Source organism: Siphateles boraxobius, unplaced genomic scaffold (genome assembly GCF_051911475.1).
Source record: "Siphateles boraxobius isolate OS27281-9 unplaced genomic scaffold, OSU_SipBor_1 6, whole genome shotgun sequence".
NCBI classification, from domain to species: domain Eukaryota; kingdom Metazoa; phylum Chordata; class Actinopteri; order Cypriniformes; family Leuciscidae; genus Siphateles; species Siphateles boraxobius.
The window spans coordinates 2,264,790-2,289,416 of NW_027509186.1; the positions used below are offsets into that span (position 1 = coordinate 2,264,790).

The following is a 24,627-nucleotide window of genomic DNA, read 5'->3' on the forward strand; positions in this document are numbered from 1 at the left end:
TTGGGAGTACTAGAGACTGCATGTGATGGTGGTGAAGGCTGTGGCAGAACTGCACGGAACACAAAGCAAAGGAAATAAATGCATATATATATATATATATATATATATATATATATATATATATATATATATATATATATATATATATATATATATATATATGCGTGTATAACACATTTAATGCTCGTGTGTTTAACTGTCTTTACTTTTTTTGTTCAAGTAGCTGGGAACAGGGGTTTCAGTCAGTGCAGACGGCATTGGTGCAGGTGTAGGTGCTGATTGTGCTGCTTGAGGTGGTATAAAGCCTTCACCCTGTGTAGAAGGCCTACACACAGGAGCTGATGTTGATGGAGGCTGCGGCAGAGCTGCAAGGAAAAGCACAGGGAGGAAATTAAAAACATATTAAAACACTGAATGTACATGATATGTATTTGATTGTCTTGACTACATTAAATGACTAATCATTATTTATTATTTTATTCTATGTATTTTGTTATTTATTCTAGTAATGCACATTCTGATAATGTTCAAATGTCTGTAAGTAAACAGTCCACTTTTTCACAACAAATAAAAACAGTTTAAATAGCATGCATACAATTCATGAAGTGCACTCACCCTCACCACTGGTATATTCAAACCTTAACAGTAGTTAAAACAAAAGAACATGTGTTTTAGAACAGGCAAGAACAGTGCCAAAACAACAAATAAGATAATTAAAAAACAGAAATGTAAGATAAGTCTGTATGTAACCGAATAAGCCTCCAAAACTGATAAAGTAACCTGTTGTGTAAAGTAACCTGTTGTAGATAAGACTGTGGATCCTGTGGCTGCAGATGATCCTAAAAATTAAGCATTATAATTTGAATGGTTTCTCTCCAGTATGTACAATTTTATACCAATTTTATAAGAATTTGACATGGGTATATATAACACACATGACACGATACTTGATTTACTTACTCAGCTGTGTGAGATATTTTGTTGGAGAAATACTCAGCATCATCCTCTCCAGTTCTTCATCCTCCTCCATTACTATAAAATATGACAAATGCATCAGTAGCTAGGCAGGCTTTAAGAATCAATATAAGCAAACTTGCATGAATTTTATTAACTCACCAGGCTGATCAGAGTCAGTAATGGAAGGAACAGGTGGTCTTGCAGCGGAAACTGATGGTGAGGGCATCGGAGGAGTGTTTTTGGTCATCTGTTTTTGCTGCTGTTTTAAAAGATACTGCTGCAAATTGTACATTTTGCTGCCTGGCACACACTCCTGCCTCATTATAAAGAAAGCATATCCGTCTGCCCTGGTATCCCAAATCTTCCTCCAAGTGTCTTGTGCTCTGGATCCAAATCCAACAGTATTGTCATCCTCTGTCAAAAAAGGCACTGCGTCTGGCCTTTGAGACAGATACTGTTTAAGATCTTCAATTTCCTTGAAGCTTCTTGAATACTCAAGAAAGGAAATGAGGCTATCCTTGCATGGACCCTCTGGGTTGAACTGCCCAGCCTGTTCTTCTTCCTCAACCTTATCGGACAGGTACAAAGCATAGCTGCCACCATTCTCTAATAACCACTTGAAAGACTTGCCCTTGTACTTGCCGAACTGAAGAATGCATTCTCCCAACACCTCTTGCTTGTCAGAGACATCCCCTCCTCTATGTAACACAACAGAACGGGCGTTCAACTTGACCAGATCTTCTCTTTGAGGTGTTGACTTGTCCTGCAGTGAAGGGTTGTCTTTAATTCTTTTTGCCTCTTCTGATGCGTCCCGGCGTAAATGGCCCGACGGGCCTTTCCTGAAAGACACTTTGACTTTCCCTGGGAAGAACACTGTTTTCTTCATGATGCTGTTCTGAAATCAGAATGTATTCATTAGTGTGTCTCAGCATAAGCATTTAAATACTTACAGTAACAAAATGAAATAAGACAGTTAATACTAAAGCATCAGTGATATATATAAAAGAGTTATTTTACAATGCTATAATATTCCATAATATTACTGTTTCTTAACTGAATAAATGCAGCCTTAGAGCACGTACTGTTTATTAAATTTGCATTATTTAATATTCATTATTTAAATTGCTTTAAAAATGTATATATGTATATATAAAAAGTTAACAAGTTAACTAATTAAAAATGTTAAATTATACCATTAAATTGTACACATATATATATTTGTTTGTAATTTAAATGTAATATATGTGTGTGTCTGATATTAATTACATTATAGGAGGACCAAACCCGCAGAAATTAAATAAATAAATAAACATGTAAACAAATAAAAAGATAAATTTGATAATAGGAAAATAAATAAAGGAATAAACGACTTGATAAAATAAATATGATTTATTCTTTATCAAACTAATTTTTGTATTATTTCCCTTAATTTATTTTCTGCTTTTATTTATTTGTTAATTAATATTTATATTTGGTAAGCAAGACCAACCAACCTAATTATCATGCACATCAAAAAAATGTAAGAATAGATATAAAAATAAAGAAATAAAAATAAAAATAAATAAAGATTAAAATAAATAAATCTGGAAATAAATACATATTGGAATAAATAAATATACAAAGAAATGAATGCATAAATAAATATAAGAATAAATGGAACAAACAAATAAATAAAATAATAAATAAATACAATTAAAAATAATACAAATACATTAAAATATAAAAGCAAAAAATTATAAATTAGGGGAAAAATATACAAAAATACATTTGATTAAAATGAATCATATTTATTTTATCAAGTCGTTTATTCCTTTATTTATTTTCCTATTATCACATTTATTTATCTATCTATTTATTCATTTATTTATTCATTCATTTTTAATTGCAAGTTTGGTCCTCCATACTACTGCACATTACATCTTACTGCACTGTTAACATATATTTTAAGCATAGTGAGAGATTAGGATGAAACATTCACCTTTACAAACAAAGATACTCTTATAAAATAACAGCTGTATTCACAACGAGGAGTTTACTGTTTCTTATCGTCACAATCCATTCAACACGATAACAATACGATTACATGACAATATACATGCAATTTAAATTATAAAATATTTGAATAATAATGTATATGCGGTCACCTGAGGGAAAATCTGTCTGCAGGTAGTTTAGACAGCAACAAAACAAAACAAGTTTGCTGACAAGTCGGTAAACAAATATCTCTCCATTCGTAAAACGGGTCTCCCCTCCTCCACTGCGAATGACTGACAGAAGGTTCGAAACTGGGCGGAAACTGTGGGTGGTTTTTGTAAAAATATCATATGCGATTTTCTGTTGAGCAGGTCAGTACACTTGCAGGGATGTTTGTGGTTCAATCTCTTTAGAAAAGGACAAAAATAAAACAAATGACCATTGAGGTTTCCTGTACAGTAATAAAAAAATGTTTGGTCTGCCAACAAAATTAGCAGCTTTTGCCATGTTAAAAACACTGGGCAGTCTATAGCTTAATTTGCTTTTGAACAAGCGTACCCTAGAAGAGGTGGGACTGACATACAAATCAAGTTTCCGTAGTGTAGTGGTTATCATGTTCGCTTTATACGTGAAAAGTTCTCAGTTCAAAACCCGGCGGAAACAAGTGGAGGCATTTTAAATATAAATGCTGCAATTCGCTACAAAACCCTTACTTTTGAGACAGATGAAGGCCATCGTACCAAATAGCTGTAGGCAGACTGCCATGGCGAATGACCTCTATACTGTTGTTTGTGGAATTTACAGACTGTCACACTGCTTGCAGAGCAGATTATGGGAAGGAGCCATCTTCTAAAAATACTATACTATACTACTATACTATACCTCGACTATACTAACGAGGAGTTGTAGAGACCGGTAGATGTACCTGATCAGCGCGACTTCCAGGAACGGCGTCATGTGTCAAATATGAAGTGTCTGTATAAAACGTGTTACATTATTAAAAATTTGTTTTTTAATATGGAGCCTGGTAGGTCAAGTCAATAAGTTCATGCAATTTTTTTTAAGTGCCAGGTCCAAACAAAGAGAGTTTCAGTTCATCTGCACCTGCCAGCTGCTAATGTATTGCAAAATTTCTTTGCTGACCGCACAACAGGGCTTCCAGCCTACATCCAACAGTCTTGCGGTATAGTGGTGAGCATAGCTGCCTTCCAAGTAGTTGACCTGGGTTCGATTACCTGCCAACGCATTGCATTTTGCTCAAGCTGTCGTTAAAACAGTTGTCTGGGGACCCTGTCAGCTCCTCCTGTAACTCGTTTGCTGCAGCAAAACTTTTGTACTGGTCTTTTGGCAGCAGTAAAGGACTGGATCTCCCCGTCGGGGAATCGAACCCCGGTCTTACGCTTGACAGGCGGAGATACTTTCCAATATACTAACAAGGAGTTGCAGAGACAGGTTGCCACCCCCGATCAGCGCGACTACAGCTCGCTACAAACAGCCTTCCCATTTCCAGGAACAGCGTCATATTAGCTCAACGCTTCACAGAAGCCAGTGAATCCAAAAAAAATAATCTATTACCATTTAAATATGAAGTGTCTGTATAAAAAGTCTCACATTTTTAAATTAAATACCTTGATTATGAGAATTCTTCCTGTATGGGTTCAATTCCTGGGTCTGTCCATTCTTGCTGTATGGGTTCGATTCCCGCCCAACGAATTGCATTTTTCTCAAGCTGTCTTTAGAACAGTCGTCCGGGGCCCCTTGCCAACTTCTCCTGTAACTTGTTTGATGGAGCAAAACTTTTGTTAATGTCTTTTGGCAGCAGTAAAGAACTGGATCTCTCCATCAGGGAATCGAACCCCAGACTATAGCGTGACAGGCGGAGATACTTTCCACTATACTAAAGAGGAGTTGCAGAGACAGGTAGTTGTCCCCGACAGCGCGATTTCCAGGAACGGCGTCATGCATCATTTTACCTCAACGCTTCACAGAAGCCAGAGAATCCAAAAAATAATCTAATACCATTTAAATATGAAGTGTCTGTATAAAACGTGTTACATTATTATATTAGAGACCTCTTTTTTAATATGGTGCCTGGTAGGTCAGGTCAATAAGTTCATGCAATTTTTTTAAGCCTACACCCAATGGTCTTGCGTTGGTGGTATAGTGGTGAGAATATCTGCCTTCTAAGCATTTGACCCGGGTTCGATTCCTGGCCAACACGTTGCATTTTGCTCAAGCTGTCATTAAAACAGTTGTCTGGGGACCCTGGCCAGCTCCTCCTGTAACTTGTTTGCTGGAGCAAAACTTTTGTACCGGTCTTTTGGCAGCAGTAAAGGACTGGATCTCCCAAGTGGAGGCACTTTAGACATAAATACTGCAATTCGCTACAAAACCCTTACTTTTGAGACAGGTGAAGGCCATCGTACCAAGGAGCTGTACGCAGACTGCCATGCCTAATGACCTGATCAACAGGTTTCTGTAGTGTAGTGGTCATCACGTTCGCCTAACGTGCGTAAGGTCCTTGGTTCGAAACTGAGCAGAAACAGCAGTTGTCTTCTGACAGAAGATTTAAACTGTTTGCCACGCTAGGTGGGTGTAGCGCTCATTTCCTTTATACGCTTTTTAAAAAGCGTGCACCTAATGATTTATGTCTGAATCCTGAAGATGTGTTTCCATAGTGTAATGGTTATCACGTTCCCTTCACACGCAGAAGGTCCCCAGTTCGAAACTGGGAGGAAACTGTGGGTGGTTTTTGTTACTTTAATGTTTGGTTAATTCTAGCATGAACTGAATTGCAGTGCTTTGTCAACATTACTGCATTTCTGGATAAACTTGCCAGAGGGTTAAAGACTCTAGCTTGAGCAGCCAAAGGTTAGGTTTGTCAGAAGTGGGATTCAAACCCACGCCTCCAATGGAGACTGCGACCTGAACGCCAGCTGCCGAAGGATAGTCCGTCAAAAGGGGGATAATGTTGAACACCACAGCCAATCATGTCGACGCGCTATAACATTTGCAGCCAATTAGAGAGCGCCATTCTTGACATTATAACATTTTCAGCCAATCAGAGGGGGCCATTCTTGACTTTTTCCTTAACATTTTCGACATTTGACCAATCAGAGTACAAGGAAATGTTGATGGCACGTTTACGCTTAACACCGCTAGGAGGCAGAGCCGGCGGCAGAAACAAATCAATGGACGGGCATTTAATATTCTTGGGGGGGGGGGCTAATTATGACAAACAAATAAATTGTGGGGGGGGGGGGGGGTGCTTACATGCGCTTCATGCAAGCAAGGTCTCGCGCTCTCTACCTCTCTGCCGTGCGCGCTGTTTGAACGTATATTCACGTAGACTTTCGAAAACCGGGACATATTCTTCGTTGCCTTTCGAAAACCGGGACATATTCACATAGCCTTTTGAAATTTTTTTGAGCCTTTTGTATATCATAATTCTTATGAGCCTTTTGTATATCAGGGAGAGTTTATAAATTTCCCGGGACAGGTTGTTAAAAAGAAGAACAATCCCGGAAAAACCGGGACGGGTGGCAACACTAGCTACAACAGTTTCACACCGATTTCAATATCCTAACTATAATTAGCCTATTGCCCAATCATATTTCGGCTATCATGAGATATCATGTTACAGTTATAGCCTATAGGCTGTGAACTAACATGAACAAACAATGAACAGCTGTATTTTTATTAACTAACATTAACAAATACAGTAACAAATGTATCGCTCATGGTTAGTTCATGTTAGTCATTAACTAATGTTAACTAATGAATCTTGTCTGAATTGTTCCGTGAACACAGCATGCTATAAGCCAACTTCCTATAATAACAGCCAAATAGTCACAAATCTCAAGTTAAGTATTAAATCAACCATGCATAATCAACTACGACACACTCACACACATATTGCATATCAGTGTCAAATGCATAATTTACACCACGTCTGGTGCAACTTACGAAGAGTAATAAAACCAACTGTCCTACTCACGTTCTAAATACAGCTGAAGTCGACGTTTTTGGGATTGGAATCTCATGAGTTTCTCTTTCCATTCGTTTCTGAATAGGCAAAACCGAGCACGTCGCGTCGCTATAACTTTACCGAGATGCTGCGGTCAGAGCGGCTCAGCGGGAAATCCCTTTTTTGTAAACAATCAGTCAAACTTCCGGGAGTTTTTTTTTATAAGATTAGCCTATAAGTCAAACATTGCACTTAAATACACATCAATAAATATATAAATACTGCACGTAAATTATTATTATTATTATTAAAATAATTTATTAAATGCAAATTGGATGGAGGGGTGGCACAGGAGCTCTCTAGGCGGGCCCGGCCCCCTAAGGCCCGCCCATAGCGCCGGCCTTGCTAGGAGGAGGAGTCAGGAAGCTAGCCAAGTGTCAATCAAGTTGCCGAACTGAGCCGAAGGTGTACGAAGTAATAACATATCAGGTGGGGCATGTCAGAGGGCAAGAAGTTCAGACGTCGAGCATCACTGTCACGGAGGTCAGGTAGCATCATTTTAACGGAGGACTGCGAAACTTATTTTCCGGTCACTTTAACGGTATTTTTGGACAATGTCATTTTATATTTGTATATAATTGTATATATATTATAATTGTAAATATCGTGTGTGCTTTTTTTTAAGAAATCATTTTTATTGATAGTAGTTTTGTTCGATATAACTTAACCGTTAGCCCCCCAACAAAAAAAATGTCTGGAAAAAAATCCCATAAAGCCATGTCAGATACTGACTGGATTGCAAGGCTAAAAAAGTTTGCCAGCACAGGAGTTTGGCCATCAAATGAGGGATGTTGAGTGAATGGATATTTTGAAGGTGTGAAATGTTCCTCTCTTAATTCTAGCATGAACTGAATTGCAGTGCTTTGTCAACATTACTGCATTTCTGGATAAACTTGCCAGAGGGTTAAAGACTCTAGCTTCAGCCCGCAGCCAAAGGTTAGGTTTGTCAGAAGTGGGACTCCAACCCACGCCTACAGGGGAGACTGGGACTTGAACGCCAGCTGCCGAAGGATAGTCCGTCAAAATGGGGATAATGTTGAACAATGTTGAACGCCACAGCCAATCACGTCAACGCGCTATAACATTTGCAGCCAATTAGAGAGCGCCATTCTCGACATTATAACATCTGCAGCCAATCAGAGAGCGCCATTCTTGACTTTTTCCTTATCATTTTCGACATTTGACCAATCAGAGTACAAGGAAATGTCAATGGCACGTTTACGCTTAGCACCGCTAGGAGGAGGAGTCAGGAAGCTAGCCAATTGTCAATCAAGTTGCCGAATTGAGCCGAAGGTGTACGAAGTAATGACATATCCTGAGGGGCGTGTCAGAGGTTAAAAAGTTCAGACGTCGAGCATCACTGTCACGGAGGTCAGGCAGCATCATTTTAACGGAGGACTGTGAAACTTATTTTTCGGTAACTTTAACTGTATTTTCGGACAATGTATTTTTTTTCTATTTGTATATAATTGTATACTATATTATAATTGTAAATTTCGTGTGTGCTTTTTTTAAAGAAATAATTTGTATTATAGTAGTTTTGTTCAAAACGATATAACCTAACCGTTAGCCCCCCAACAAAAAAATGTCTGGCAAAAAATCCCATAAAGCCATGTCAGATACTGACTGGATTGCAAGGCTAAAAAAGTTTGCCAGCACAGGAGTTTGGCCATCAAATGAGGGTAACAGGCCAGCTCCTCGACAGAAAAAGTGGCATGATGTGTACCAAAGGGTGAGTGTGCTTTTGTCACCTTTGCATGATGTAATAATTGTAATCCTAATCATTTAATTCAATGTCATCATTATTTATAGATATGTATGTAGATAATGTTGCAGGTATTTGAGATTTATGTTTATTTATGTAAAAAAAAAAAACTTTTTTTTGCACTGGGAGATTCAGAGATTTGAGGCAGTGGGGGTGGGGATGTTGAGTGAATGGATGTTTTTTTGAAGGTGTGAAATGTTCCTCTCTTGTTCTTTTAAAGGAGGATACAAACTTTACTCACTCTTTATCTCTAATTTTACAGTTTGTATCTCCCCTTCAAAGAACATGAATAAAAATAAATGACAGACTACAATAAATTAATGTGGCATTCATACTGATAAGTTAGAAATGCATGTATTCTATGTTATATGTGTGATAATGTTTACAGATTGAAAGATGTCCGATGCAGTCTCGCGGCCAGACAACCTTGCTCGGAGCGGTCCCAAAGTGCATATGTGGTTTTCACACTCAAAAGGTAACAATGTAAAGATGTAACTTGTATTTTTTTATATATATATATAATTTACTGAACAAATTCTTCTCGTTCAACAATTATTGTAGCCTATGTATTTTGTGGTTGTCTTAAGCAGGCCACAGCCTCTATTGGACAAGCACCAAGGGTTGTTGAACAACAGTCTGCCGCTACTGGACCAGCACAGGAGGTCATGGCGCAGAGTCAGCGTCAGCTCCCACCCCAGCCTACTTCTAAAATTATACCAAGTTTGTCAAAGGTAATAACATTTTTTTTTATATAATTGCAGTTTTAATATACGTTTAGTATAAAGGTTTAAGTTCAGTGGAAATGGCTGGTATGTTTTTACACCTACCTGCCAGCTGTGACACCTTGTACAGGGGCGGCTGTAGTCTGCTTATTGGTCAGTTTCACTGTCTCAGGTTGGTTTAGATCAAGTAAAATGGTGAAAGAACAATGTAACCTATGTGATCTCTCTTTCTTCTCTGGGCTCTGCTCTTGCATTCTCCTCTTCCTCTCTATTTGGGCTTTGCCATTATGGGTTAAAGGACACTCGCGTCCTTCATGGCATCTCTCTTGATTTTTCCAACTGGCTACTGAAGCTACGTCTTTCATTCTGTATTTCTCAGGTAGCATTCCACTTATGCACAATTAATTATACACGTATTATTAATTAAGTCATCATGAATCTGCTTTGTTGCCATTTCAAGTGTAACCTTCATTACTGTTAATAAACGCTTTCTCTTACAAACTATGTGCAAACTATTTTTGATTTTAAGTCATTTTTAAAAGGTACTTGTTAAATTACTATATACTCACATTCTAGCAATACCTTCCCACACATTTTTCTATTCTAACTGTGCTTATTTCAATCTGTATAAGTAGTAGAGTGTGGTAATACACAGACAAAAAAATAAGTTAAAGAAAGAAAGCAGGTCCTTTAGTTATATAATGAATGATAGGATCAATAGATATTTTCTCATTTTACATTTTATTATATTTTTGGCCAATGTGCTGTTACAATTCATTTGTCTTTTCATTGAAATTGTTTTGCCCTTTTTTAGTTTACCAAGCCAAGATTTGGTGGGTCCCACATTGCTGCTGCAAAGCCAAATCTGAGTGTGGCTAGGAGACCATCTCAGGCTGTTGACCAACCCAGCGCAGCAGTGTCCAGTGCCCTTACACCAAGCACCACTGTCTCTGTAAGTACTGGCATAATCCACATTGCATTCTAAGACACATTCCACATCTGTGCACTTTTTAGAAATATATTTTGTATGCAGGAAATCTTATCATAATGAATTAAGAGCAATAATATACAGTTTTCACACAATATGCAGTCAGTGAACACATTTCCACAATGCTTACATTTTCGTAACAGACAAGCTATACCTCCCAACAAAATTATGGATTGTTTTTGTAGTATTTACAAATGTTAACACACACCACCCCACAATAGCAAAAACAATATTCCAAACCTTAGATACAGTATAAAAACCTCGGCTTCTTCAATGATATCAGTTCAAAAACAATATATCTCAGCTGATAATAAACAAACAATTGAATAATTGACACACACCTGATTTATGTTGTGTAAATTGGGCCAACCATAGCTGATTCCAGTCTGGCTTAGACTCAGTGGCAGGGGTTATTTTTTTCTGTTACATTGACACTTATACAGTAAAAGGAGGACTTTGAGGAGTGATGTTTTTGGAAACAGAAAAAGACAAACACTGTAATGTCTGGACGAGGAAGAGTAAGAGCAAGGGGCCCAGGGAGAAGAGCAGGCCCAGTGAGAGATGCAGTGAGAGATGCAGTGAGAGATACAGTGAGAGGTGCAGTGAGATGTGCAGTGAGAGATGCAGTGAGATGTGCAGTGAGATGTGCAGTGAGAGTTGCAGTGAGATATGCAGTGAGATGTGCAGTGAGAGGTGCAGTGAGAGGTGCAGTGAGAGGTGCAGTGAGAGGTGCAGTGAGAGGTGCAGTGAGAGGTGCAGTGAGAGGTGCAGTCAGAGATGCAGTGAGATGTGCAGTGAGAGGAGCAGGGCCAGGGAGAAGAGCAGGCCTAAGGAGAGGGCAAGGTAGAGGTGTAAGAATGTGTGGTGGTGGCATTCCAAGGGCTGCAAGAACAGTAGTCAGTGATGAAATTCGTGCCACTATCATTGACCATGTAATCAACCACGGTCTTTCACTAAGAGAGGCTGGTAAACAGTAAATGGGAAAAAAACTGATTTGCTTTTTACTGGAATACTGTACATGTGGACATACAGTTCCCAACCAATAAATTTAGTGTAAAAATGGTGGATTGCATGTTTTGTATGCAAATACCTGTAAAACTGAAACACAAAAGTCTATGAAGTTTTTGTAATACAATAGCCAGTATTTTGAAACCTGTTGTACTTTGATTGACTGCATGTACCTTGTGAAGTGAAAACAAGTGTTATTCTTTGACAGAATAATTTCATTCTGAGTCAGATTTCCATTGTTTTGGTAAAGTTAGTGTGTGCAGAGAAAGATGTGTTCTATTTTGAAATGAAGAGTTAGTATATATTTACAGTTTTTTTTCAATTGTTTACGCGCAATTTTGAAAACCGGGTTCTTTTTTTCAAAATGTAATCACAATTATCCAAACACCACACTCAATTGGCATAATTCCTAGATTGTTTGGAAAATGACACACTTCTGTCAAAACATACACACTTCAGTCAAAAGATATACACATATTTGTGAAAATGCTATTAGTTTTCATTTAACCAACACAGTCCTCAATGATCAGACACTATTGTAACCAGTTTCACACTGTTGTGATAAATAAAAAACACATTTGTAAAAATACTATTTTTAGGAAATAGCATGTGCTAGATTTTTGGCCAGACATTGTTATGTAAGGGATAATTTAGATGAAAAAAAAAAATTGTGACACACAAACAACATTCTTCATGATTAGTTTGAGATATAGGGAGAATGTACACAAATAGGCCTACTATAAACTTACCAAGCACTGCACAACACTGATTTCTGCAGACTCATATTTCAAGTATTTATTTACAGTATTTCTTACCATAATCAGTTACAGTAATCAACCAACAATGAAATCAATGAAAAAAATAATATCTGTAGACAAATTAAAATTACTGCATGAAGTACATACAGTTTGACTCTGAAGAAAAACTGCTGTAAAAGCAACAAGAATACTGTAACTATTCAGTTACAGTATCAACCAGAGATTTGGTTGAACTCTTTGTCCAGCTTCCATCGGTGTCAGTCCATGGTCCCTCTACCTCCTTCACCTCTTCCTCTACCTCCTTCTCCTCTTCCTCTACCTCCTTCTCCTCTTCATCTACCTCCTTCACCTCTTCCTCTACCTCCTTCTCCTCTTCCTCTACCTCCTTCATCTCCTCTTTGAGCCCCCCCTCTTATTCTCACTCTTCTTCTTCTTCTTCTTCTTCTTCTAGCTCCTTCCATTTTTGTTGAAGACAGGTGAACTCACCTGCTGCCTTTTAAAGCACTCCTGAGTGATGCGTTTTCAAATTAGCACATGTGTGCTTCCACGCCTGATGGATGTGCATATCCAATTCATTCATTAGTGTGGTCAATGGCAATCCGGGGCTTTGTAATGACAAGGAAGTAACCTCACAATCCTTATCTGTGTCTAAGGTGTGAAAATGTGTGTAGAGTTTTACAAATCACCGTGTGTAATGTTTTGCTATAAGGGTAAGGCAGACATTGTGTGTAATGTTTTGCTAAAAGGGTAAAGCAGACATTGTGTGTAATGTTGTGCCAATCTGCGGAGGGGTTTTGCTCATTGGAGTAGAATTTTGCAAATTGTGTGGACATTTTTATTTTAGTGTGTAAACAATCATAAAAATCTGTAACAAAATGTGTTCTTGAGAAGAAAATTATCCATTTGGCCAATTGTGTTTTGTTGGTGTGAGTCTGTGTTAAGAGTTTAGGAAAAAGTATCTGAAGTATGGGTAAGCGCTTGTTAGCGATTGAAAAAAACTGTAAATACTTTTGAAAACAGATTCAAATAAGCGGCGATCCTAAATTGCAATATTATTTCCCACTATTACTGTTTTTGACTGTATTTTAATCATATTTCAAAAACAAAAAGAATCTTACTGAACATAGACCTTTAAACAGTATTGTATAATTCCATCTAGGATTAGTTAAAATTATTGGACAGTTATGACTGTTTCTTTCTCTTGTTATATATGCAACATATATTATATTTCATTGCATGTTGTCTCGGTAAGAAATTTCAAATTTTATTGGTCCAAAATAATTGAATTTGCATATTAACTGTCACAACTCACACAAATTAGTGCTAGCAGCTGACACAATTCTGAAAACTATTGGAACAAATGTATACATTTTATTCTATAACCTTAAGTACGTATTTGACATCCAATATTTTCTATTTTATATGAGGGTAGTCTTGGATAGATAAAGCGGTAATTAAATAAATGACCTGCTAGACTAAATGTTTTGTCTTTTTCCTTCACAGACTACTCCTTCGGGGGCATTACTGCAAGATGCTTCGGGGGCATTACTGCAAGATGCATCTCTAGTTCGACTGCATCGTTTGTGGTCGGACACTTTGCCACCAGAGGATCACAGGTGGATTGCCAGCAGGCTTTTTAAAATGGGGCCCAAGGGAAAACCAGAGCTTCGAGACAACCTACAGCTCTGGTATTACCCACCACAGCCAGCACTTATTTACAACCAGGCTCCAGCTCCAGACAGATTTTTTTGTCATGCTCTGTTGCTGTGGATGCCGATAGGATGTACAACATGGTCACAGAAACCCTCATCTGTACCAAGTGTAAAGCCTCGCATGTGTCCTGGAGTCAGACTGTCCTGCAACAGCTGGATCTGGGCCATCGCTCTGAATTTCGGGTCATCCTCACGCGGAAGTAAGTACACTTTAATTCCACATCCAGTTGATAGCCCATCATCACATATGTTTGCAAATACTTTACAAATCAATTGTGTAAAATATATGAATGTGTGGATTTTGCTTTTCCTAAGGTATGCCTGTGATATGAGAGTCATTCGGCTCCTGCGTGAGCGTGGCCTAGGCAACAGTCCCACGCGTGTGTAGGGTATGAGCGCAGAATCATGGAGTCAGCATTCCTTAACACAATAAACACACGTTAACAGGGGTTTCTAAAGCCCCAACCTATGACTCTTCCAATTCTAAATCTTCCGTTAGCGCCAGCCAGTCTGGAGGGTAGATTAGTTTGTGACACCTTTACAGCGTAATGAGTCCTCACAGAGATCCTCGCGCGATCCTGATTTGTTCGCGAGCCAACATCCAAGAAGACCGTTATCTCCAAACCCCCCCCCCAGCGAGGAAGGAATGCCAGATGCGCAAATGGACAACACACACTCACACACACACACACACACATATATGCATCTATAACATTAAAACCCAGAAATGAGTGATTATGAAATGTAAACATGATGTATTCCTGTATGTTTGAAGTTTATACTGTATCCTGTCTATCTAGGACTGTTAGTTATGTAGTTGAACCTTGCGGACTTCTATAAAGGTCTAAGAGTTTATATATATCCTTGTATGCATAACAAACACGGAGTAATTGGTATTAAATGAAATCGCTCAACTTGCTCGAGCCAAATATATGTAAGAAGTTAATGAAAAATATAGTTTACTATGTTTTCCATCTTTGGAGTGAAAAGAGACCAAAACTAACATCACTGGTGTTCTTAGATAACGGCGTTTACGACCCAAAGGAATGTTCACAGAACTGCCACCCTCTCTGAATTCTAACCAAGGAGGAGAAATGAATCCTGTACTCATATATATACAGTATATGCTATTATATATCCACTTGAGAATTGTATGAACAATGTATCTAAGTTCCCTATTTCATGAGTTGCCTTTTTGTGGTTTGGTCTATGTTTCTCGACAACTCTAATGCGATAATGTTTTAAACTTGGCCAACTAATGTTTAACCAAATCCATTTGTGGCAAGTTTGGTCTTGATAAACTCCAATCTTCATTCCCCATTTGTTAATTGACATTACATTTTGCTAAACTTGTGACACATTAGTATTATAAGAATTGTGAAGATTCTGCTCTTAAACACCCTAATTTCGTCGGTTTCAAATGTCTCTCTCTTAGACAAAGAGCAATAAAAACCAAAGTCCCGCCTGTGAAATTCCAACCCTCTAATTGGCCAAGTCAACAGGAAGAGGCCGGATTTCTCTAAGGTGATAAATGACGCTTCCCCCCTCCGCTCGCTCTCTGTTACTTTGACTGTCAAAATGTAAGGTCTCGCCTCCGGGCGAGCTCTTCGCCTTTCTTTTATTTGTTTCTAGTTTAGTTTGTGTTTTTCAGTCTTAGATAAGTCTCCGTGTTTAATTCCAATCGACGAGTGAAAAGAACACCGCGTGACATATCTCTTCAGCAAATCCATATACAAGGGACCTTTAAACGAGCGCGCGCTCGTTTTGAAGGAGAAACACGCGCACGTGACCACGTGGCGAGAGACGCACACACGCTTCTTCCCCAGCCATGCGAAGATGTGACGTTAACTCCGCGTGATTTCCCCGTAGAGATCTTTATTTCTTTTCTTTGTTAGTCAAAGTTTTGTTTTCCGTAGTCGACTCTGCTCACTTCCACAAAGTGAAACAAACTTAGCCAAACTATTTTCCTTTGGTAATGTTACCCCAAAGACTTGGAAACTCCGTTCAACGAGCGCCAAGCAGCACCCAGTGACGCTTCCTAAAGGACTCCGCTCACGCACGCGCAGGAATGCCGCGACACAGAGAGACCCAGAAACTTAAGTATATCTCTTTATAGAGCTTCTAAGAAGCATTGAGATGATGTTTTCGTGTTGTGAAAGGCAGGGGACTGTCAGGGGAATGTTGCCAATGCTCTCTCTCTCTCTCTCTCTCTCTCTCTCTCTCTCTGTCCCTTCCCCTCTCACACGTGTTTCCATTGTCCACACTCTATGCATTTCTCGTTCATCGATGCCTTATCGTGTATTGTTGTTTATTATGTTTGTAAATACATATATCCCATGTAACCGTAGTAAATACATAAGTAGTTCTGCCTTATTAAATTCATTATATTCATCTGATTGATGTACTGCCTTTTTGCTCATTTAAGTCCCTTAAGTGCCAAAAGATCTTATAGCAACAAGCTTACAAATTAAAGATACTTTAAAGAGTATGTGTTTATAGGGCAGGAAACCCAATTCTTGTGGCCACAGAATTGCTTTTCCTGAAATCCTATAAAGTAAGATGATATTGTGGATTCCCACAGATATTAGTCTGACAATTGAGCTAATTAATTTAGCCTGTTTTGTAAGACGTGGTCCGTGCAGGTAATTGCAATCAACTTGTGGTTAAGTGCAAGGATACACAGGCATGCATGCAGGTAAAATGACATATCATCCCTTATCGGGAGTTTTATTAACATGTAAGACTGATCTAATCCAAACATGTATGAATAATTATTAATTACCAATTATTAATTATGATATGCAAATTCCCCACGGATTAGATCCGCCCCAGAGTCTTTACACGTGTTATCAAACAGCTGCGTGAGAACAACAGTGAGGAGTGGCTCCAGCGTATGGCCCGGTACACCACCCAATGTGTGGACTTCCTCAAACGACCCGGGGTGTTGCAAATACAATTCCAGGAACCCCCAGAGCCTACAGTGGTCCCAAGCTGCAAGTGGCTGCTCACCGTGTACAGCCAAGACATCCTGACAAGGCTGGATGAAATCCATGCAAGGATAATATCTACGTATGGTTCAGTCTTGAAGATGGATTCCACTAAAAAGGTTAGAAGGGGATTTTTGTTAATTTATGGTGTTTACTGTTATATCATTATCAGAGCATGAGTATCATATTCTACATGGTGTGATGTTTCATTGCATTGCATGCTTCCTGTCATCTACTGCAGATCACTAAGAAGCTGGCTGGGACGGCAAGGGGAACGGGACTCTGGCTTACCTCTGTTGGCAATGAGTTTGGTCAGGTGCTCATGAGTTTGCTGACAGCACAGGAAGGAGCAGGACTGGACATGATGGTCGATGGTCTGGTGAAAAGGTACCAGCAGGCTAGTGTGGATCCACCTGCTGTTTTGTACGTGGACTGTGGCTGCTGCACTGATGTGGGTGAGACCAAGCTGAAAACCAGATTCAGAGGGTGCCCTGATCTCATGATTCGCTTGGACATCTGGCATTTTATGCGCAGGATTGCCATGGGGTGTACAACTGAAGCCCATCAGCTGTATCCCATCTTCATGTCACGGCTGTCAGCGTGCATTTTTGAGTGTGATGCGGCTGATGTTTCTATGCTTCGCAAAGCAAAGAGAGAGCTGTTGATATCCCAGGGTTGGCCTGCGCTGACAGATGAAGATGTCCACAAGCATCTTACCAGGAATGAGCTGGCACTCCATTGCCGGAGGAGGACCTGTGGAGAGGAGACTACCATCCTTCTCCTTGAGCGGCTGCTTACAGAGCTCCTGAGCAGCAAGGGCAAAGACTCCCTGGGTGTTCCTCTCCTGGACCGAGAAAGGATGGAGCACATCTGGAATGTCCAGAAGAAGCATGTGAAATGCATTCAAGACCCCCCTGGTGTTGTGCTCTATACAGAGACAGGGAGCCTAAACAAGGGAGGTGTGCTTCTAAAGACCTACAGATGTGCCAGAGGCTCCACTTCTCTCGAGTCCTTTCATTTACACCTGAACCGTTTCATCCCAGGTATTGTCTTTGTCACACACACTGTGCATGTGTAAAGAAAGAGCATTAAGTGTTTTTGTGTGTTCCTTTAACACCTCCTAAACACTGTTGTGTCTATTTACAGGGACCAGTGCAAACAGTCTGAACTTTCAGATTTATCTGCTGGAGGGTCTACACCGGTGGAACCAGGACCGGGAGGCTGCTTCCCTGTCATCGGAGCCATCAGCTTTGCGCAGCTACACAGGAGAACTTGTTCACTGTGTAAACGGCAATTATGAAAAGCTGTTTGGCAGGAAAGGGGTCCCCACGTTTTGGCCCCCTGCATGTTACACCGGTGAGAATTATTTTATATATTTTTTATTTTATCAACTTGCAATTTCTGTGTAACCTCCGTCTATATGTCAGATGTAACCCTATAGAGTCGATTGTATCATAATTGATATGCAAGTTTCTAAAGGACTCTAAATGATCAACATGATCAAAACTTTTTAGGAAACATGCCCTCTGTCGTCTGATTGATTATAGTCTTTTAGTAAAATTGTAAAAGTGTCCACCTTCAGCTCGTGCTTCACGTTTCTTTTCATTGTGAAACCTTTACTGATTTTATAAAGTAATTGTAAGAATAACTTTTATATTGTTACTAATATTTAATGACTAGTTACTAGACTGAAGCCGCTTGGGTTCACTTGATTAGAAAATCATGTTACATGTAAATATCAAAATGATCATCAGACTTTTCTCTCAATCATCATTGTATTGCATTTCATTTCATGTTTTGCCCACATAATTAAACGTGTTGGGCCTCTAAATAAAACAGTTTTGTTTTTTTTTCTCCTTGACGATGAGCTCTATATTCTCACACTATATGAGCTACTACAAAAGCCTAATGTATCAAATATGATACACAACATTCTATTTAATTTCCGTTTGTTTATTGTTTTTATTTCAGGTGAGCTCATTGGAGTGCAGTATCTGTTCCAGCAGACTGGTCAGGCACTGCAGGACATGAATCCTGACTCTGAGCAGACGGCAGAGCTCATTGAGGACCTCAGTGTGGAGGAGCGAGATGAGGGCTTCTGTGACATCAGCGAGGATCACACAATAGCAGATCCGGAGGCTGTTCTGTCACCGCCCTCTTCCACACTGACACTGGGTTCTTCCACCCTGGTCACCAGCAGTGCCACACCTGTACTGGGCTCCACATCCCCTTCACTGATCCCTGACCCCAAACTTGTCCTCACACAGTCTCCTTCATCACCTGGACCCTCAGGGACTGCTGTCACACCTGTTCCCTCTGAAACATCTTTTTCAACTCTCCCCTCAGAGCCAGAGGATGCTGGTCAGGATGTTGATGAAGAAGAGACGGTAAATACTACTCCTTTGTATGTCTTTCAAATTAACTAGAATAATTATGATGAATTAACATCCAGTGCTTTAAATCCAGACTTTCCACATATTTTACATTTAAAAGTACAGCCTAAACTCATTTGTAAGCTACAAATACACATCAAGTCAAGTCATCTTTATTTATTTGGTGCTTTGTAAAATGTCAAGAATGGCGCTCTCTGCTTTGTACTATACAGTGCTTTACGGTGATAAACAGGAAAATAACACAATCAGTTATGGAATTATGCATTAGACAGATGTGATGTAATAATTGTATTGCATGTTTGTGTTTTTTAATAGGCTGTTGACTACCAAAATATCCCGGGTTATCAACATGTGGACCAGCTGGCAGAATATCTGGTGGATCTCCGGGACCACACAGCCCTCAGCCTGACCAACCAGGAAGCCAACACCATAATTGCTCTTTGGCAGAACCTGGATGACCGGGACAAGGAACGGGTGGTGTATGACAGTCGATGCCGAAAGAGACTGCTGTGTGGACGCTTCAAGGTCCCGAAGAAGCCCACTCACCCTGGTGTAGAGAGCACCACCAGATGTGTGCTGGGTGCAAGCAGCGCACCTGCTCAGTGGCCTGACTGTTGCCGTCTGGGGGAGACCATCTTCATCAGACTTTGCACTGTCCACCCAAGCCCCAAAAGAAAAGGCAAGGGAGCCCTGTCAAGATGGTCTCTGATCCTGCAAGACTATCGCAGGATAAGGCAGCTTTTACTGGGCAACAGCTTGGTGATGGGAGGAACATCCATGCAGCTGGTGAAGGTTAACCAGAACACCCTGATTCAGTGGTATAACAAAATACAGAAAAAGCAGGAGCTGTCTGTGCTGCTTCAGGGCATTCAGTTGCCTCAGCCCCTCCCTGAAGCTCATGAGCCTCTCCAGGTAGCCAAACGTCTACGGACTGAGCCAGAACAACCAGGGGAGCAGCACCAGTACAAGCTACCAGAGAGCACAGCTGGTCAGGCAAAGCAGAGGCAGACTTCTGTTGGGCGACCCCCTCTCAGAGCCAAGGCACCAGCGCAGAGTCAGACGTTGCTGACACCATCTGCATCTGGAGCATCACTGCAGATGGTACCAAATATACTTATACCATCAGCACCAGGTTTCCAGGGTGTGCCAATGTTCCAGGCTGTGCCAATGTGCCAGGGTGTGCCAATGTTCCAGGGAGTGCAAATGATCCAGGGCATCCCAATGGCCCAGGGGATGCAAATGGTACAGCCACTGTTACAGCCAACAGCTGTACAGGGCACCCGCTTACCCGCTTCACCAGCTGCCAATCCAGACGCCATGCCCAAGAGACCCTACAGGAGAACCGTAGAGGCCAACACTTGCAAAAAATGTGGGCAATTTAAAACAAGTGCAACAGGACATGACCAGTACAGGGGCAGGGTGTACTGCCCACAGACTCAGACTGTTTCAAAAGAGGTGTGGTTAGAGGAAATGCGGAGAACCATTTCCAAATAATGTATATATTTTCATGTATATAGCATCATGTATATAGTGTGAACAGTTGTTTAAATAGTTAATACTTGTGTTGAATATTATTTAACTGTTTTTTTAACGTTATTTAACATTTTAACTTTTTATTTCTTGTTTTTGAAAACCTATTTAACTCTTCATTTTATTTATTTATTTTTAAAACATGTTACCAGTATTTAACATTTTAATATTCATTACTGTTCTGTTGGCATGACTGGAAAATAAAAACAAATTGGCAAGTGATTTCTTTTTGACTTTGACTTTCATATAACACTAGTTCATCAGAACACTGCAACAATATAATTTTTGTATATAAAAAATATAATTTATACATTTTGTTATTCTTGTGATTGACATTTTCAGCATATTAGTTACTATTTAATGGGTTGCATCTTTGTTCATTACAAATAACAGATTTGCAAGTGTCTTGTTTGAATGTAACCTAAAAAAATACTTAATCAGATCAATAATAATACAACAACTACTAAATAATAACACTGTTCCATTGGCAATTATATATTTTTATGAAAGAATACCAAAGAAACACAACAAACAAATTACATATGTATATTTTATCAACACTGGAACAGTATGCATTCAAAAAGAATTTGCTTATTTACTTTTACTTTCATATAACACAATATTTCATCAGTACACTGCACCAATATAACATTTGTATTTAAAAAGATAATTTGTCCATTTTGTTATTCTTGTGACAGACATTCTTCATATTAGTTACTATTTAATGGGTTGCATCTTTGTTCGTTGCATAATAATGCAAATAACATTTTTTTTTTAATGAAAGAATATCAAAAAACAACAAACAAATTACATATGTATATTTTATAAACACTGGAACAGTATGCATTAAAAAATTTAGCTTATTTAGTTTTACTTTATTATAACAATATTTTATCAGTACACTGCAACAATATAACATTTGTATATAAAAATATAATTTGTACATTTTGTTATTCTTGTGAAACATTTTACAGCATATAAGTTACTAATTAATGATTTGCATCTTTGTTCATTGCATAATAATGCAAATAACATTATTTTTCATGATAGAATATCAAAAAACACAACAAATTAAATATGTATATTTTATTAAAACGGGAACAGTATGCATTCAAAAATAATGATTATTTATTCAAATAATAAATATTACAAAAAGTTGTCTTTAGCTGGATTCGAACCCCTGTCTTGGTGCACACCTGCAATAGAAAACAGTGTGATATAAATGCGTGATTTTCACACACGAAGAAACCGGAAAATGTATCATAAGATCTATGCTAATGAAGGCATATCTTTGAACATCAAATTTCAGCCTTTCTTTTCTTCGTTTTTTCTTTCTCTTCTTTCCCCTCTCTTTTTCTGCTTTCCCCTCTCTTTTTCTGCTTTCCCCCTTTTCTTCCCTTCTTCCCCTCTTCCCCACCTTTGTTGGATATTGTTGCCCAGCTTGAACGCAGCGCCTTAGACCGCTCGGCCATCCTGACATGACGGCCAGTGGTGAGCAGCATTTTTGCACCTACACGGAATGGCAGATGATCTAGAATCTAGGGCTTCACCCCTTACCCGAGTCAGAGCACATGCCTCGTTGGCGCAGTTAGGCAGCGCGTCAGTCTCATAATCTGAAGGTCGTGAGTTCGAGCCTCACACGGGGCAGAATGGTGCTTTTTGATACACGGGACCGTGTAAATAAAGGAGCTGCTTTCTGTATTCCCTTTTATGCCTTTGTCCATTTCTTCATATGCACTGTAATTGAAATCCAGTGTTTTTTTAAGACTAATGTTGAACAAATGCAGTAATAGTATTACTCTCATATTCATGTCATATGTGTCAGTGTTGTTACAATGTTTTGTTAAGGCTTATATCATTCTTTCATTCTAATGGCATGTCTTGTTAATGCTAATGTAATTTTTTACATGACATTCCTTGAATCTTGTGTCATGACACTCCACCCCATGCCCCCAAACCCATGACATTTCATTCCAAGAAATTTCCAAGAATCCTTGCCATGAAATTCTACTGCATCTTCTTCCGGTAAACATCACAACATGTTATTTCGTGAAATACAGTTGAATCCGATTCAATCAACATGTCCATTTTTTCTGAAATGTCATGACTTGAAATTCCAAGTGCCATAGAATCCCATACATTGCACTAAAGTGTTACTTTAAAGGTCATGTACTGCAGGTCAGTGTTACTTTAATGTTTGGTTTATTCTAGCATGAACTGATTTGCAGTGCTTTGTCAACATTACTGCATTTCTTGATAAACTTGCCGGAGGGTTAAAGACTCTAGCTTGGGCCCGCAGCCAAAGGTTAGGTTTGTCAGAAGTGGGATTCGAACCCACGCCTCCAGGGGAGACTGAGACCTGAACGCAGCGCCTTAGACCGCTCGCCCATCCTGACATGACGGCCAGTTGTGAGCAGCATTTTTGCACCTACACGGAATGGCAGATGATCTAAAATCTAGGGCTTCACCGCTCACCCGAGTCAGAGCACATGCCTCGTTGGCGCAGTTAGGCAGCGCGTCAGTCTCATAATCTGAAGGTCGTGAGTTCGAACCTCACACGGGGCAGAATGGTGCTTTTTGATACACGGGACCGTGTAAATAAAGGAGCTGCTTTCTGTATTCCCTTTTATGCCTTTGTCCATTTCTTCATATGCACTGTAATTGAAATCCAGTGTTTTTTTAAGACTAATGTTGAACAAATGCAGTAATAGTATTACTCTCATATTCATGTCATATGTGTCAGTGTTGTTACAATGTTTTGTTAAGGCTTATATCATTCTTTCATTCTAATGGCATGTCTTGTTAATGCTAATGTAATTTTTTACATGACATTCCTTGAATCTTGTGTCATGACACTCCACCCCATGCCCCCAAACCCATGACATTTCATTCCAAGAAATTTCCAAGAATCCTTGCCATGAAATTCTACTGCATCTTCTTCCGGTAAACATCACAACATGTTATTTCGTGAAATTCAGTTGAATCCGATTCAATCAACATGTCCATTTTTTCTGAAATGTCATGACTTGAAATTCCAAGTGCCATAGAATCCCATACATTGCACTAAAGTGTTACTTTAAAGGTCATGTACTGCAGGTCAGTGTTACTTTAATGTTTGGTTTATTCTAGCATGAACTGATTTGCAGTGCTTTGTCAACATTACTGCATTTCTTGATAAACTTGCCGGAGGGTTAAAGACTCTAGCTTGGGCCCGCAGCCAAAGGTTAGGTTTGTCAGAAGTGGGATTCGAACCCACACCTCCAGGGGAGACTGCGACCTGAACGCAGCGCCTTAGACCGCTCGGCCATCCTGACATGACGGCCAGTGGTGAGCAGCATTTTTGCACCTACACGGAATGGCAGATGATCTAAAATCTAGGGCTTCACCGCTCACCCGAGTCAGAGCACATGCCTCGTTGGCTCAGTTAGGCAGCGCGTCAGTCTCATAATCTGAAGGTCGTGAGTTCGAGCCTCACACAGGGCAGAATGGTCCTTTTTTATACACGGGACCGTGTAAATAAAGGAGCTGCTTTCTGTATTCCCTTTTATGCCTTTGTCCATTTCTTCATATGCACTGTGATTGAAATCCAGTGTTTTTTTAAGACTAATGTTGAACAAATGCAGTAATAGTATTACTCTCATATTCATGTCATATGTGTCAGTGTTGTTACAATGTTTTGTTAAGGCTTATATCATTCTTTCATTCTAATGGCATGTCTTGTTAATGCTAATGTAATGTTTTACATGACATTCCTTGAATCTTGTGTCATGACACTCCACCCCATGCCCCCAAACCCATGACATTTC

General features: G+C 39.4%; 3 non-coding genes across 3 annotated transcripts; 2 read left to right on the plus strand and 1 right to left on the minus strand.

The window, feature by feature from the left end:
- Positions 1 to 22,394: 22,394 nt before the first annotated feature.
- Positions 22,395 to 22,468, plus strand: trnam-cau (transfer RNA methionine (anticodon CAU)). The gene has a single exon. It is a non-coding gene; the product is annotated as a tRNA-Met (tRNA).
- Positions 22,469 to 23,312: 844 nt separating this feature from the next.
- trnam-cau (transfer RNA methionine (anticodon CAU)) lies at positions 23,313 to 23,386 on the plus strand. The gene has a single exon. It is a non-coding gene; the product is annotated as a tRNA-Met (tRNA).
- Positions 23,387 to 24,052: 666 nt separating this feature from the next.
- trnal-cag (transfer RNA leucine (anticodon CAG)) lies at positions 24,053 to 24,135 on the minus strand. Its single transcript has one exon. It is a non-coding gene; the product is annotated as a tRNA-Leu (tRNA).
- Between the last annotated feature and the right edge of the window lie 492 nt (positions 24,136 to 24,627).